This window comes from Oncorhynchus masou, chromosome 15, assembly GCF_036934945.1.
Source record: "Oncorhynchus masou masou isolate Uvic2021 chromosome 15, UVic_Omas_1.1, whole genome shotgun sequence".
NCBI lineage: Eukaryota > Metazoa > Chordata > Actinopteri > Salmoniformes > Salmonidae > Oncorhynchus > Oncorhynchus masou.
In genome coordinates this window covers 37963427-37978792 of record NC_088226.1, presented here as the reverse complement: position 1 = coordinate 37978792, position 15366 = coordinate 37963427, and positions in this window count along the sequence as shown.

The window sequence follows — 15366 nt, the reverse complement described above, 5'->3', positions numbered from 1 at the left end:
GTTTTCCGTGCATCGGCACGACAGAGCAAGTACGTCTGGCAAGACGAGGGACGGGGGCGTGTGTCTATTTGTCTATTTGCGTAATGTCTAATACTAGAGAAGTCTCAAGGTATTGCTTGCCTGAGGTAGAGTACCTGATGATAAGCTGTAGACCACACTATCTACCGAAAGAGTTCTCATCTATATTATTTGTAGCCGTCTATTTACCACCACAAACTGATGCTGGAACTAGGACCACACTCAACAAGCTGTGTAAGGCCATAAGCACACACTAACCCTGACTCTAACCCGGGTGTTTAATGCAGGCAAACTTAAATACCTAATTTAAACCAGCATGCCACGTGCAACCAGAGGAGGGAAAAAAATATAGACCACCTTAACCCCACACACAGAGATGCATACAAAGCTCTCCCACGCCCTGCATTTGGCAAATATGACCATAATTCTATCCTCCTGTTTCCTGCTTACAAGCCAAAAATAAAGCAGGAAATACCGGTGTCTCGCTCAACACAGAAGTGGTGAGATGATGAGGACTGTTTTACTAGCACAGACTGGAATATGTCCCAGGATTCATCCAATGGCATTGAGGAGTATACCACCTCAGTCACCGGCTTTTTCAATAAGTGCATTGACGACGTTGACCCCATAGTGACTGTACGTACATATCCCACCCAGAAGCCATGGATTACAGTCAGCATCCGTACCGAGCGAAGGGCTAGAGCTACCGCTTTCATGGAGCGGGACACTAATCCGGACGCTTATAAGAAAACCTGCTATGCCCTCCGTCGAACCATCAAACAGGCAAAGCGTCAATACAGGACCACGATTGAATCCCACTACACCGGCTCTGATGCTTGTCGGATGTGGCAGAGCTTGCAAACTATTAAAGACTACAAAGGTAAACCCAGCTGATGGGCTGCCCCCAGGTGGTAAGGGTGGGCAACAACACATCTGTCACGCTGATCCTCAACACTGGGGTCCCTCAGTCCCCTCCTGCACTCCCTGTTCACCCACGACTGCTTGGCCTTGCACGACTCAAACACCATTACACCATTATTAAGTTTGCTGACAATACAACAGTGGTAGGCCTGATCACTGACAATGATGAGAAAGCCTATAGGGAGGAGTTCAGAGATCTGGCAGTGTGGTGCCAGGACAACAACTTCTCCCTCATTGTGAGCAAGACAAAGGAGCTGATCGAACAGAAAAAGGAGGGCCGAACAGGCCCCCATTAACATCGACGGGCCTGTAGAGGAGCGGGTCGAGAGATTCAAGTTCCTTGGTGTCCACATCACCAACAAACTATCATGATCCAAACACAACAAGGCTGTCATGAAGAGGTCACGACAATACTTTTTCCCCCTCAGGAGACTGAAAAGATTTGACACGGGTCCCAAGATCCTCAAAAAATTCTACAGATACACCATCGAGTGCATCCTGACCAGTTGCATCACTGCCTGGTATGGCAACTGCTTGCCATCTGACCTTAAGGCTCTACAGAGGGTAGTGTGTACGGCCCAGTTCATCACTGGGGCCAAGCTTCCTGCCATCCAGGACCTATATGCTAGGCATCAGAGGAGCGCCAAGTCTATGTCCAAAAAGATCTTTAACAGCTTCTACCCTCAAGCCAGAAGACTGCTGAACAATTAATCAAATGGCCACCAGGACTATTTATATTGACACCGCCCCCAGTTTTTACAATGCAGCTACTCACTGTTTATTATCTATGCATGGTCACTTTACCCTTACCTACATGTACAAATTACCTCAACTAACCTGTACCCCCGCACATTTACTCGGTACCGGTACCCCCTATATATAGTTTTGTTATTGTTATTTTATTGTTATTTTTTACTTTAGGTATGCTAGGTATGCTGCTGCATTAATTGTAATTTGTCTGTGTTACCCATATGCTGACGCTGTTCCTGTCTCGTTTTATGTCCGTTCCATATTAAATGTTTGACTCCCCATACCTGCTTCGCCTCTCCAGCGTCATCCCTTGACAGAATGAAGCAGTGGGGAACAGAGCTGGGGCACTGACAAATATAGGGGAGGTAATAAACAGGTGATGAGTGAGTCCAGGTGAGTCCAATATCGCAAAGAAAACAGGAGCTGCCTCCACTATTCCAGCACCATTTAAACTTCAAAATTGAAACACCATCAAATAACCTATGCTGAGTCTATTACAGTGACAACTAAAAGTTACCAAAAACTATTTAGTCCAATCAACCTAAGCTAAATATGATATGGCTGTCCATGGTTCTGATTTGTGTGTGTAAGTAGAAAAACATGTTGACTCATACTTGTAGAGTAACGGCAATGCCATCCTCTCTTTCATGTTGACGAAACAGTCTATCACTCTGTCATACAGTACACGCTTTCATTTTTTGTTGTCCTAGGCCACCTGGCTAAAATGCTTGCTCGTTAGCCTAACTTCCTTTCATGGGCAACATTAGCTAATTAACATTGACTTTCTACATCTAGCTACATATTTAACTTCCATCCTCTCAGGCAAGGGACACAATGTATGAATTAATGGTTGGCTCAGAATTGCTGTTATAATCATTGATCAGTTCATAGAATTAATTAAATCCACAAGTCAAATTCCCTATCTTCATCCATGGCTAATTTAGGAAGGCGGCAATTTTTTCTGGCTTTCTAGCCTCCGGAGGACAACACAACAAGATTCAATAATTCAAGTTGTTTCTGTCAATGACTTATGCTCTCGATGTTATTTGAGTGAGAGTGAGAACAAAATTCAAACTCTCTTTCCTTGACCTTTTTTTGGTGCACCAGGACCATTCACAGTTGAGATCACTCAGTTTAGCTCAATGCTGATTGGTTATTATTTAAAACTTTTTTTATCAAGGGAGGCCAAATGCTCGCTGGATTTGATGGCAACAATGTCATACTCTTTTGGACCAGACATCATCAGATAGATGGCCTACACATACAGAGACAGAAGGGCGCTGTTTCGTTCGATCGGATGCTTTTTCCGGTGAGATACATTGATTCTCTTGCAAATTGAAAAATAAGAAATAATACAAAGAAAACAGAAACATTGAGTGTGCATAACTATTCAACCCTCCCAAAGTCAATACTTTGTAGAATCACCTTTTGCAGCAATTACAGCTGCAAGTATCTTGGGGTATGTCTGGGGCGGCAGGGTAGCCGAGTGGTTAGAGCGTTGGACTAGTAATCGGAAGGTTTCAAGTTCAAACCCCCAAGCTGACAAGGTACAAATCTGTCGTTCTGCCCCTGAACAGGCAGTTAACCTACTGTTCCTAGGCTGTCATTGAAAATAAGAATTTGTTCTTAACTGACTTGCCTAGTTAAATAAATAAAAAATAAGCTTTGCACATCTCGCCACTGGGATTTTGTCCTATCACTTTTGAATTAGCGATTTTCATTATCCACTTTTCTTTTCTTAAGAGTTGAGAGTGACATTTTGCCAGCTTACAATGTACTCTGTGCTAAACATTAGTACAATTTTAGAGGCGGCAGATTGGTGCAGTGGTGCTGCTATTGACTGATGTCAGCAGCTCTGATTGGCTGTAACTGGTACAGATTATCCAACTGGAGAATACTGAACGAGGGCTCATTTTGGCACTAAACATCAGATTTTCTGCTGATTATTAATGTCCATAATTGATCAATAGGGGCATTGTAAATTGATAAATGGGCCAGATCTGGCCTGTGGGCCACCAGTTGAATAGCCCTTTACTACAGACTTGAAGTAACATTTTAACTATCTACTAACCTTACCCTTTATTCTAACCCTAAAATGAACCCTTACCCTAACACTTAATTTAGCAAGCACTGGCTTATCAACAGATAGTTTGTTGATGGTCATACTATCTGTGCAGCATCTACAGATGACTTTAAGGACTATCCAAATAATGTGCGACCGATTAGATAGATAGATATTGGACTCTGGAGCAGTGGAAACGCGTTCTCTGGAGTGATTAATCACGTTTCACCATCTGGTAGTTTGATGGACGAATCTGGGTTTGGTAGATACTAGGAGAATGCCTGTCACAATTTGTTTTATTTTTTATTTGACCTTTATTTAACTAGGCAAGTCAGAAGAACAAATTCTTCTTTTCAATGATGGACTAAGAACAGTGGGTTAACTGCCCGTTCAGAGGCAGAACGACAGATTTGTACCTTGTCAGCTCGGGGATTTGAACATGAAACCCTCCCACATTGCATAGTGCCAAAATTTGGTGGAGGATGAATAATGGTCTGGGGCAGTTTTTCATGGTTCGGGCTAGGCCCCTTATTTCCAGTCAAAGGAAATCTAAATGCTACAACATACAATGACATTCTATACTATTCTGTGCTTCCAACTTTGTGGCAAGTTTGGGGAGGGCCTTTTCCTGTTTCAGAATGACAATTTTTATATATTTTTTTAAATAGCAAGGCAGTTAAGAACAAATTCTTATTCACAATGAAGGCCTAGGAACAGTGGGTTAACTACCTTGTTCAGTGGTAGAACAACGGATGTTTACCTTGTCAGCTCGGGGATTCAATCCAGCAACCATTTGGTTACTGGCCAAATGCTCTAACCACTAGGCTACCTGCCTCCCCAATGCCCCCGTGCACAAAGCGAGGTCCATACAGAAATGGTTTGTCGACATCGGTGTGGAAGAACTTGACTGACCTGCACAGAGCCCTGTACCTCAACCCCATCGAACAACTTTGGGATGTATTGGAATGTGGACTTTGAGCCAGGCCAAATTGCACAACATCTGTGCCCGACCTCACTAATGCTCTTGTGGCTGAATGGAAGGTTATCCAGAGCCTCCACCAGCTCCACTAAAACAGGTCCCACTGTCCACCCCTCTTCCACCTGGTCCCATCGGGATGCGACTCGTGCTCCCGAGGGAGTATGATGGGACAGCTGCCGGATGCCAGGGGTTTCTACTACAGCTGGAGCTCTACCTGGCGACCGTCCACCTGGCTCCTTCGGGGCGTGAGAGTATGTCCGCCCTCGTCTCCTGCCTCTCAGGCAAAGCCCTGGAGTGGGTCAACGCTGTATGGAGTGAGGAAGAAGCGGCATTGGACCCTTACACAGAGTTCACCTGCCGCTTTTGGGCAGTGTTCGACCACCCGCCTGAGGATCGAGCGGCGGGTGAACGTCAGTTCCACCTGAGGCAGGGGATGAGGAGCGTGCAGGATTTCGCCTTGGACGTCCGGACCCTGGCTGCCAGCTTGGGATGGAACGACAGGGCCCTGATCGATCACTACAGGTGCAGTCTGCGCGACGACGTCCGTCGGGAGATTACCACCTCATCGACAGGGGGATTGTGCGATAAATCTCCTGGTAGACGCAGCACTTCCCAGGAGTCACGTGTATCCATTGTCACAGGAGGAGACGGTGGCTATGGCCCTCCACTTCACCTGCCTCCTCGAGTTCATTTTTTGTGAAGAAGAAGGATGGGGGTCTGCGCCCGTGTATTGACTATCGAGGAATCAATCAGATTACTGTGAGGTACAGCTACCCCCTGCCTCTCATTGCCAGTGCGATCGAGTCAATGCACAGGGCGCGCTTCTTCACAAAATTGGATCTCAGGAGCGCTTACAGCCTGGTGCGTATCCGAGAAGGGGACAAGTGGAACACGGCATTTAGTACCACCTCAGGGCACTATGAGTACCTCGTCATGCCGTACAGGTTGATGAATGCTCCATCAGTTTTCCAAGTCTTTGTTGACGAGATTTTCCGGGACCTGCACAGGCAGGGTGTAGTGGTGTATATCGACGACATTCTGATATACTCCGCTACACGCGCCGAGCATGTGTCCCTGGTGCGCAGGGTGCTTGGTCGACTGTTGGAGCATGACCTGTACGTCAAGGCTGAGAAATGTCTGTTCTTCCAACAGTCCGTCTCCTTCCTAGGGTACCGCATTTCCACGTCAGGGGTGGAGATGGAGAGTGACCCCATTTCAGCCGTGCGTAATTGGCCGACTCCCACCACGGTAAAGGAAGTGCAGTGGTTTCTAGGGTTTGCCAACTACTACCGGAGGTTTATCTGTGAATTTGGTCAGGTAGCAGGTCCCATTACCTCACTGCTGAAGGGGGACCGGTGCGGCTGCAGTGGTCGGCTGAGGCGGACAGGGCTTTGGTCACCTGAAGGCTCTGTTTACCTTGGCTCCCGTGCTGGCCCATCCGGATCCCTCTTTGGCGTTCATAGTGGAGATGGACGCGTCTGAGGCTGGGATAGGAGCCGTGCTCTCTCAGGGCTCGGGCACGCCACCAAAGTTCCACCCCTGTGCTTTCTTTTCAAAGAAGCGAAACTATGATGTGGGGGACCAGGAGCTGTTGGCTGCTGTCAAGGCTCTGAAGGCGTGGAGACATTGGCTTGAGGGGGCTAAACACCCCTTTCTCATCTGGACTGACCATCACAATCTGGAGTACATCTGGGCGGCGAGGAGACTGAACCCTCACCAGGCAAGGTGGGCTATGATCTTTACCCACTTTGTTTTCACTCTATCCTACAGACCAGGTTCCCAGAAGGCTAAGGCAGACGCACTGTCCCGTATGTATGACACAGAATAGCGGTCCATGGATCACACTCCCATACTTTCAGCCTCTTGCCTGGTGGCACCGGTGGTGTGGGAGCTGGACGCGGACATCGAGCGGGGGTTACGCACAGAGCCCAATCCCCCCCAGTGTCCAGCTGGGCTGCTGTACTATCTGTCTGCTGTCTGCGACCGTTTGATCTATTGAGCCCATATTTCACCCTTCTCTGGTCATCCTGGGATCGGTCGGACGGTGCATTGCCTTAATGGGAAGTACTGGTGGCCCACCTTGGCCAAGGACGTGAGGGTTTATGTTTCCTCCTGCTCCTTGCCCAGTGCAAGGCTCCCATGCACCTGCCCAGAGGGAAATTACAACCCCTACCCGTTCCACAACGGCCGTGGTCGCACATGTCGGTGGATTGGTCACAACTTGCAGACTTGTTTACGTGTTGCCAAAAATGTGATCATATTACTCCAGTGCTAGCCTCCCTACACTGGCTTCCTGTTAAGGCAAGGGCTGGTTTCAAGGTTTTACAGCTAACCTACAAAGCTATCTTTCCGATTTGGTCCTGCCGTACATACCTACACGTACGCTACGGTCACAAGACGCAGGCCTCCTATTTGTCCCTAGAATTTCTAAGCAAACAGCTGGAGTCAGGGCTTTCTCCTATAGAGCTCCATTTTTATGGAACGGGCTGCCTACCCATGTGAAAGATGCAGGCTCGGTCTAAACCTTTAAGTCTTTACTGAAGACTCATCTCTTCAGTGGGTCATATGATTGAGTGTAGTCTGGCCCAGGAGTGTGAAGGTGAACGGAAAGGCTCTGGAGCAACGAACCGCCCTTGCTGTCTCTGCCTGGCCGGTTCCCCTCTATCCACTGAGATTCTCTGCCTCTAACTCTATTACAGGGGCTGAGTCACTGGCTTACTGGTGCTCTTTCATGCCGTACCTAGGAGGGGTGCGTCACTGGAGTGGGTTGAGTCACTGACGTGATCTTCCTGTCTGGGTTGGCGCCCCCACTTGGGTTGTGCCGTGGTAGAGATCTTTGTGGGCTATAGTTGGCCTTGTCTCAGGATGTTGGTGGTTGAAGTAGTGGTGCGTGGGCTGTGCTTTGGCAAAGTTGGTGGGGTTATATCCTTTCCCTGACCGCGGGTATCATCGGATGGGGCCACAGTGTCTCCTGGCCCCTCCTGTCTCAGCATCCAGTCAGCTAAATTGAGCTAGTGAGCCAGCCAGCTAACGTTAGCTAGCTAGCTAACACTACGCTTTAAATTGCAATGAAAACAACTTTCTGACCAAATTAAAAATGTATAACATCTGAAAATGAAGCGAGCTCGACTCTCTTAACCATATACATGGATGAACGCTTCTTCCTCTCTGTCACGGATGCCATGGTTTCCCTTAGATTGAAGATGTAATCCGGAGACAGATGTTTTATACAACAGCCTTCTGTGTTATCTCTTTTTGACTCCCTTCACATATTTGCAATCAAACACTAGAATTTTCTCCATGTCTTTAGTGATCATACTCTGCTTCCACTGGGCATTCCACTGATTTCAAAACTTGGTCAACTTCTATATTGCAGGTCTTCGTGATATCTTTCAAAAAAGCTGTGTTTGAAAGGATTACCTACACATACTGAGCAGCTCATGTTATAGACAGAAGCATGCTACATGGTAGACCAATTCGAACTTATCCAACCCATCCATTATCTTAGCAAATCATGGCTAGCAGTAGCGGGAATGTTCCAGGCTTTTCCAAGGTTAAACAAACTAGGCTCGTAATTTAACAATTTTATTAGTATTTACAGATGACATACATGTTTGTTATTATGGCAGATAAAAGATCATAGGTTCCAGAAGATATTTCTGCCAAAATAAACGCGCTTTGATTAAAAAGATACATGTTTACGTTGAAAGGCCTCTCCTGTGATTTTAAGATGGCATCGAAGAGGATGGCTGACGTTTTACATACCCGTAACCAATTGTGCTACTTATTATTAATTTATTTTGCACATAATGTTGCTGCACTGTCTCTTATGACTGAAAATAACTTCTGGACATCAGAACTGGGATTACTCACCATGAACTGGAAGAAGCTTTATCCTTCAACAAGTCCAACGAGAAAGATATACTTCTCTCCTGGGAACAGGCCCAGAACCCCGTCATTTGCGTGAAGAAAAGACGGAGAAAGAGAGGACACAGATCGGGCTACCTTTTGAGAATCCGTAGGCGAGTGAGTAAACTCCCACTGCAATCAAATCTACTTGCTAACATGCAATCATTGGAATGACCTACGATTATGATTATCTTACTAACTAACGGGACATTAAGAATTGTAATATCTTACATTTCACTGAGTCGTGGCTGAACGACGACACGGATAATATAGAGTTGGAGGGATTGCAGAACAGATAAGTTACATCTGGTCAGACGAGTGGTTGGGATGTGTGTCTTTTTGTCAATAACAGCTGGTGCGCGATGTCTAATATTAAAGAAGTCTCCAGGTATTTCTCGCCTGAGATAGAGTACCTTATGATAAGCTGTAGACCACACTATCTACCAAGAGAGTTCTCATCTATATTATTTGTAACCATCTATTTACCACCACAGACCGATGCTGGCACTAAGGCAGCACTCAACCAACTCTATAAGGCCTTAAGCAAACAAGAAAATGTTCTCCCAGAAGTGCCGCTCCTAGTGGCCGGAGACTTTAATGCAGGCAAACTTAAATCAGTTTTACCAAATTTTTACCAGTATGTCAGTGCAACCAGAGGGAAAAAACTCTAGACCACCATTACTCACACACAGAGATGCATACAAAGCTCTCCCTCACCTTTCATTTGGCAAAATTGCCATAATTATATCCTCCTGATTCCTGCTTACAAGCAAAAACTAATGCAGGAAGAACCAGTGACTCGCTCAATACGGAAGTGGTCAGATGACGCGGATGCTACGCTACAGGACTGTTTTGCTAGCACAGTTCCAGGATTCATCCAATGGCATTGAGGAGTATACTATGCTAATTTGAACAGTTGATGTCAGAAGTTTACATTCACCTTAGCCAAATACTTTTAAACTCAGATTTTCACAATTTCTGAAATTTTATCAGAGTAATAATTCCCTGTTTAGGTCAGGTAGGATCACCACTTTATTTTAAGAGTATGAAATGTCAGAATAATAGCAGAGAGAATGATTTATTTCAGCTTTTATTTCTTTCATCACATTCCCAGTGGGTCAGAAGTTTACATACACTCAATTAGTATTTGGTTGCATTGCCTTTAAATTGTTTAACTTGGGTCAAACGTTTTGGGTAGCCTTCCACAAGCTTCCCACAATAAGTTGGGTGAATTTGGGCCCATTCCTCCTGACAGAGCTGGTGTAACTGAGTCAGGTTTGTATACCTCCTTGCTCACACACGCTTTTACAGTTCTGCCCACAAATTTTCTACAGGTTTGAAATCAGGGCTTTGTGATGGCCACTCCAATACCTTGACTTTGATGTCCTTAAGCCAATTTGCCACAACTTTGGAAGAATGCTTGGGGTTATTGTCCATTTGGAAGACCCATTTGCGACCAAGCTTTAACTTCCTGACTGATGTCTTGAGATGTTGCTTCAATACATCCACATAATGTTTCATCCTCATGATGCCATCCATTTTGTGAAGTGCACCAGTCCCTCCTGCAGCAAAGCACCCCCACAACATGATGCTGCCAACCCCGTGCTTCGGCTTGCAACCCTCCCCCTTTCTCCTCCAAACATAACAATGGTCATTATGGCCAAACAGTTATATTTTTGTTTCATCAGACCAAAGGACATTTCTCCAAAAAGTACAATCTTTGTCCCCATGTGCAGTTGCAAACCGTAGTCTGGCTTTTTTATGGCAGTTTTGGAGCAGGCACAGTCAACTTCGTGTAAACATCATTATTCTGAAGAGGTGTATTGATGATATTTTTGTTCTATGGAGGGGTGATGCAAAACAGCTCTAGAAACAGCTCCAGGCATTCCTGTTCTGAGCATCTGAGAATTACTATGCAATCTGACACACGTCAAATCAGTTTCCTTGATCTTCTGATCTTGTGTGAGGATAATGTTCTATACACTGATCTTTACAGGAAACCTACTGATCGTAACAGATTGTTGAGGGCTGATAGTTGTCACCCGCTTCCCTTGAAAAACTGTTTGTCCTACAGCCAATTCTGTTGAATGAAAAGAATTTGTGAAAAACAATCAGATTTCGACCAAAATATGGCTGAGGCTCAAAGAAAATTAAAGGAGAGAGGGGGTACAAAAAAGGTCAGATTAATACTGCCATTGAGAAAATTCAAAATGAGACATGGACAGTCTTACAAAAAGAAGCATTCTTGCATTCTAATTATGCGCTATTACAAGTGCTCTGAACAAATTAAGGGAATCGTTCACAAACACTGGCACATTACTAGGCTCCAATGACAGTATTGGTAATGTGTTTTCGGACCCTCCCTTGATCGTATTCTCGCAGGGCAGAAATCTCAGAGATCAATTGGTACACTCGGATTTCCCACCCCAAGATGTCCATGCACAACGTCTATTCACGCCCCTACTGGATGGAAACTACAAGTGTAATGGCTGTGCTCAATGCAGTGGCACTTGTAAATGTAGATCCTTTCAACATCCCAAAAAAGGGAAACAGATCACAATCAAAGGTGTTATCACGTGCTCCACTAAGACAGTTGTTTATCTTATAACTTGTCCTAGTAGTAAAAATGATGTGGGTAAAACAAAGCGAGAATTAAAAGTACGAATCTTGGCGCATCGTAGCACCATTAGGTGCAAAAACTCGACTTACCCAGTTGCGGCCCACTTTTTGGAAGCACACCACTCGATTTTGTTCCTACGTTATATCGGGGGTGACCTATACAATTTATTGTTAAAATGAGAGGCTGCCTGGATATTTAATTTAAAGACTCTTGCTCCCTTCGGTCTCAGCGTAAACTTTTATCTGAGGCCATTCTTGTGATAATTGTGATTTTCCTATTGTAAATATTTGTAGGCCTATGTAGCCAAATTGTATCTATAATCGTATGCTATCCATTCATGTTTTTGGGATGTTATTTTTTATATCTGAGAGTTAACCAATAATATCAGGCCACACCCGGCCATGATTACAGACACCTGTGTGTGTTCTTTGACACTCTATAAACTAGTCACCATGCAGTGTTTGTTATTATACCCTGATGAAAACAGCTTCTCTGTCGAAACGTTGGTTATTAGGTTATTAAATTATTGATTCTGAGATCCTAGTGTGTTGCTCTCCTTTTAATTTTAAGTGTTCTACTCTGCTAGCCAGCACCTTGCCTAAAATGGTGTGTGTTTCTTTCGTCTCTAGATTGAGGAGTATACCACCTCAGTCCTCGGCTTCATCAATAAGTGTATCGATGACGTCGTCCCATCAGTGACCGTACGTACATATCCCAACCAGAGGCCACGGATTACAGGCAACTTCCATATCGAGCAAAAGGCTAGAGCTGCCGCTTCAAAGGAGCGGGACACTAATCCGGACGCCTATAAGAAATCCCTCTATGCCCTCAGACGATCCATCAAACAACCAAAGCGTCAATACAGGATTAAGATTCAATCCTACTACAACGGCTCTGACGCTCGTCGGATGTGGCAAGGCTTGAAAGCTATTTCGGACTACAAAGGGAAACCCAGACGCGAGCTGCCCAGTGACATGAGCCTACCAGACGAGCTAAATGCCTTTCATGTTCACTTCGTGGCAAGCAACACTGAAGCATGCACGAGAGCACCAGCTGTTCTGGATGACTGTGTGATAACGCTTTCAATAGCCCATGTGAGCAAGACCCATAGCCCATCTGTAAATAGCCCACCCAACTACCTCATCCCCACACTGTATTTATTTATTTATTTATCTTGCTCCTTTGTACCCCAGTATCTCTACTTGCACATTCATCTTCTGCACATCTACCATTCCAGTGTTTAATTGCTATATTGTAATTACCTCGCCACCATGGCCTATTTATTGCCTTACCTCCCTTATCCTACCTTATTTGCACATACTGTATATAGACTTTTTCTCATGTATTATTGACTGTATGTTTGTTTATTCCATGTGTAACTCTGTGTTGTTGTATGTGTCAAACTGCTTTGCTTTATCTTGGCAGTTGCAAATGAGAACTTGTTCTCAACTAGCCTACCTGGTAAAATAAAGGTGAAATGAAAATGAAATAAAAAAATTAACAGGGTAAACATTCACAAAGCCGTGGGGCCAGATGGATTACTAAGACGTGTACTCAAAGCATGCGCGGACCAATTGGCAAGTGTCTTCACTGACATTTTCAACCACTCCCTGACTGAGTCTGTAATACTGTACATACATGTTTCAGGCAGACCTCCAAAGTCCCTGTGCCCAAGGAACCGAAGGTAACCTGCCTAAATTACCACCTCCCCATAGCATTCACATTGGTAGCCATGAAGTGCTTTTAAAGGCTGGTCATGGCTCACATCAACAGCATTTCCCCCAGATACTCTAGACCCACTCCAATTTGCATACCACCCCAACAGATCCACAGATGACACAATCTCACTCCACACTGCCCTTTCCTACCTGGACAAAAGGAACAACCTATATGAGAATACTTTTCATTGACTAGAGCTCAACGTTCAACATCATAGTGCCCACAAGGCTCATCACTAAGCTAAGGACCGTGGGACTAAACACCTCCCTCTGCAACTGGATCCTGGACTTCCTGCAACTGGATCCTGGGCCACCCCCAGGTGGTAAGGGTAGGCAACAACATGTCTGCCATGCTGATCCTCAACACTGGGTCCCCTCAGGGGTGTGTACTTAGTCCCCTCCTGTTCTCTCTGTTCACTCACGACTGCGTGGCCAAACATGACTCCAAAACCAACATTAAGTTTGCTGACAACCCAACAATGGAAGGCCTGATCACCGACAACAATGAGACAGCCTATAGGGAGGAAGTAACAGAACTGGCAGTGTGTTGCCAGGACAACAACCTCTCACTCAATGTGAGCAAGACATAGGAGCTGGTTGTGGACTAGAAAAGTTGTGCTGAACAGGCCCCCTTTAACATTGACAGGGATGTAGTGGAGCGGGTAAAGAGTTTCAAGTTCCTTGGTGTCCAAATCACCAACAATCTATCATGGTCCATACACACCACGGCTGTCGTGAAGAGGAAACAACAAAACCTTTTCCCCCTCAGGAGACTGAAAATATTTGGCATGGGTCCCCAGATCCTCAAAAAATTCTACAGCTGCACCATTGAGAGCATCCTGACCGGTTGCATCACCGCCTGGTATGGCAACTGCTCAGCATCTGTCCGTAAGGCACTACAGAGGGTAGTGCGTACGGCCCAGTACATCACTGGGGCCAAGCTTCCTGCAATCCAGTACCTATATACAGTGGGGCAAAAAAGTATTTAGTCAGCCACCAATTGTGCAAGTTCTCCCACTTAAAAAGATGAGAGAGGCCTGTAATTTTCATCATAGATACACTTCAACTATGACAGACAAAATGAGGGAAAAAATTTCAGAAAATCACATTGTAGGATTTTTAATGAATTTATTTGCAAATTGCAAACTGACCTGAGACAAGGCCGAGTATAGCCCACAAAGATCCCCCCCCCTTGGGTTGTGCGGTGGCGGAGATCTTTGTGGGCTATACTCGGCCTTGTCTCAGGATGGTAAGTTGGTGGTTGAAGATATCCCTCTAGTGGTGTGGGGGCTGTGCTTTGGCAAAGTGGGTGGGGTTATATTCTTCCTGTTTTGCCCTGTCCGGGGGTGTCATTGGATGGGGCCACAGTGTCTCCTGACCCCTCCTGTCTCAGCCTCCAGTATTTATGCTGCAGTAGGTTATGTGTCGGGGGGCTAGGGTCAGTTTGTTATATCTGGAGTACTTCTCCTGTCCTATCCGGTGTCCTGTGTGAATTTAAGTATGCACGCTCTAATTATCTCTCTTTATTTCTCTCTCTCTGAGGTCGTGAGCCCTAGGACCATGCCTCAGGACTACCGGGCATGATGACTCCTTGCTGTCCCCAGTCCACCTGGCCGTGCTGCTGCTCCAGTTTCAACTGGTCTGCCTGTGATTATTATTATTTGACCATGCTGGTCATTTATGAACATTTGTAAATCTTGGCCATGTTCTGTTATAATCTCCACCCGGCACAGCCAGAAGAGGACTGGCCACCCCACATAGCCTGGTTCCTCTCTAGGTTTCTTCCTAGGTTTTGGCCTTTCTAGGGAGTTTTTCCTAGCCACCGTGCTTCTACACCTGCATTGCTTGCTGGGTTTTAGGCTGGGTTTCTGTACAGCACTTTGAGATATCAGCTGATGTACGAAGGGCTATATCAATACATTTGATTTGATTTGATTTGAGAAGGACTAAGGTACGAGACCTTAAACAAATAATCTGGAATAACCATTTCTGTAACGAGGGCAATAAATCCAAGTCACAGATTCAAATAGTTTAGAAAAATGTATGCCATTTATATATGCGTTGCTTAAGATTAATTAATTGATTAATGTACATGCGAGAACATAGATATTGGAACAAACAATTCTACAACTCAACCTGTAATAGAGCATGCTGGGAAATATGATAATGATGGGCATGTTTTTGGTTGAACTTGTATTAACATGGGTTATTTTACACCACTGAGTGTTAATTTAACTACAGTGTTAATTTAACTCTTGACTCAACACTAGAAATGTGACACTGAAAAATCAACACTAGTTAACACTGGCCAATTTTCTGTGTGCTATGAAGGTGACACATCTGCAGGTTTTCATACATTGCAATAACATTTAAAATAAACTGAAGCACC